The following is a 2,318-nucleotide window of genomic DNA, read 5'->3' on the forward strand; positions in this document are numbered from 1 at the left end:
TTGATTTCAAAATATCTTTTCTAACTTCCTAACTTCTTATCTTTTCAAAAATTGTTTCAACTAACTAACTAACTTTTTGTTTGTTTCTTATCTTTTTCAAAACTACCTAACTAACTCTCTCTCTCTCTAATTTTCAAAAATATCTTCCCCCTTTTTCAAAAATTTCTTTTTAATTAACTAATTATTTTAACTTTTGATTTTAAAAATTTTCGAAAAAAATTACTAACATTTTTCAAAAACTATTTTCGAAAATCACTAACTCTTTTTCAAAAATTATTTTCGAAAATTCTCTTCTCTCTCATCTCACATCTCTGCTCTCCTCACAGTTGTGTTTCTTCCATTACATTACATTCTTTGTCTCCTTCTCTTCTTCTACTCACACAGGGATCCCTATACTGTGGTATAAAGGATCTCTATTATTATTATTCTTCTGTGCCCTCTTCTTTGTCATATGAGCAGGAGCAAGGACAAGAATATTCTTGTTGAAGCAGATCCGGAACCTGAAAGGACTCTGAAGAGAAAATTAAGAGAAGCTAAAATACAACAATCCAGAGATAACCTTTCAGAAAATTTCGAACAGGAAGAGGAGATGGTAGCCGAAAATAATAATAATGTAAGGAAGATGCTTGGTGACTTTATTGCACCTAATTCCAATTTACATGGAAGAAGCATCTCCATTCCTGCCATTGGAGCAAACAACTTTGAGCTGAAACCTCAATTAGTTTCTCTGATGCAGCAGAACTGCAAGTTTCATGGACTTCCATCTGAAGATCCTTTTCAGTTCTTAACTGAATTCTTGCAGATATGTGATACTGTTAAGACTAATGGAGTAGATCCTGAAGTCTACAGGCTCATGCTTTTCCCTTTTGCTATAAGAGAAAGAGCTAGATTATGGTTGGATTCTCAACCCAAAGACAGCCTGAACTCTTGGGATAAGCTGGTCACGGCTTTCTTAGCCAAGTACTTTCCTCCTCAAAAGCTGAGCAAGCTTAGAGCTGATGTTCAAACCTTCAGACAGAAAGAAGGTGAATCCCTCTATGAAGCTTGGGAAAGATACAAATAGTTGACCAAAAAGTGTCCTTCTGACATGCTTTCAGAATGGACCATCCTGGATATATTCTATGATGGTTTATCTGAGCTATCAAAGATGTCACTGGACATTTCTGCAGGTGGATCCATTCACCTAAAGAAAACGCCTGCAGAAGCTCAAGAACTCATTGACATGGTTGCTAATAACCAGTTCATGTACACTTCTGAAAGGAATCCTGTGAGTAATGGGACGCCTATGAAGAAGGGAGTTCTTGAAGTTGATACTCTGAATGCCATATTGGCTCAGAACAAAATATTGACTCAGCAAGTCAATATGATTTCTCAGAGTCTGAATGGAATGCAAGCTGCATCCAATAGTACTCAAGAGGCATCTTCTGAAGAAGAAGCTTATAATCCTGAAAACCCTGCAATAGTAGAGGTAAATTACATGGGTGAACCTTATGGAAACACCTATAATTCATCATGGAGAAATCATCCAAATTTCTCATGGAAGGATCAAAAGCCTCAACAAGGCTTTAATAATGGTGGAAGAAACAGGTTTAGCAATAGCAAGCCTTTTCCATCATCCACTCAGCAACAGACAAAGAATTCTGAGCAGAATCCATCTAACTTAGCAAACTTAGTCTCTAATCTATCTAAGGCCACTGTGAGTTTCATGAATGAAACAAGGTCTTCCATTAGAAATTTGGAAGCATAAGTGGGCCAGCTGAGTAAAAGAATCACTGAAATCCCTCCTAGTACTCTCCCAAGCAATACAGAAGAGAATCCAAAAGGAGAGTGCAAGGCCATTGACATAACCAAAATGGCCGAACCCAATGAGGGAGAGGAGGACGTGAATCCCAAGGAGGAAGACCTCCTGGGACGTCCAGTGGTCAATAAGGAGCTTTCCTCTGAGGAACCAAAGGACTCTGAGGCTCATCTAGAGACCATAGAGATTCCATTAAACTTTCTTATGCCCTTCATGAGCTCTGATGAGTATTCCTCTTTTGAAGAGAATGAGGATGTTACTGAAGAGCAAACTGCCAAGTTTCTTGGTGCAATCATGAAGCTGAATGCCAAATTATTTGGTATTGAGACTTGGGAAGATGAACCTCCCTTGTTCACCAATGAACTAAGTGATCTGGATCAACTGACATTGCCTCAGAAGAAACAGGATCCTGGAAAGTTCATAATACCTTGTACCATAGGCACCATGATCTTTAAGGCTCTGTGTGACCTTGGTTCAGGAATAAACCTCATGCCCCTCTCTGTAATAGAGAAACTGGGAA

The 2,318-nt window shown here is 38.4% G+C and overlaps 1 non-coding gene across 1 annotated transcript; it reads right to left on the reverse strand.

Moving 5' to 3' along the window:
- Positions 1-985: 985 nt before the first annotated feature.
- LOC112780456 (small nucleolar RNA R71) lies at positions 986-1,093 on the reverse strand. The gene has a single exon (XR_003191291.1). It is a non-coding gene; the product is annotated as a small nucleolar RNA R71 (small nucleolar RNA).
- Positions 1,094-2,318: the final 1,225 nt, after the last annotated feature.

The sequence above is a fragment of the Arachis hypogaea genome, chromosome 19 (genome assembly GCF_003086295.3).
Source record: "Arachis hypogaea cultivar Tifrunner chromosome 19, arahy.Tifrunner.gnm2.J5K5, whole genome shotgun sequence".
In the NCBI taxonomy this organism is placed as follows: Eukaryota; Viridiplantae; Streptophyta; class Magnoliopsida; order Fabales; family Fabaceae; genus Arachis; species Arachis hypogaea.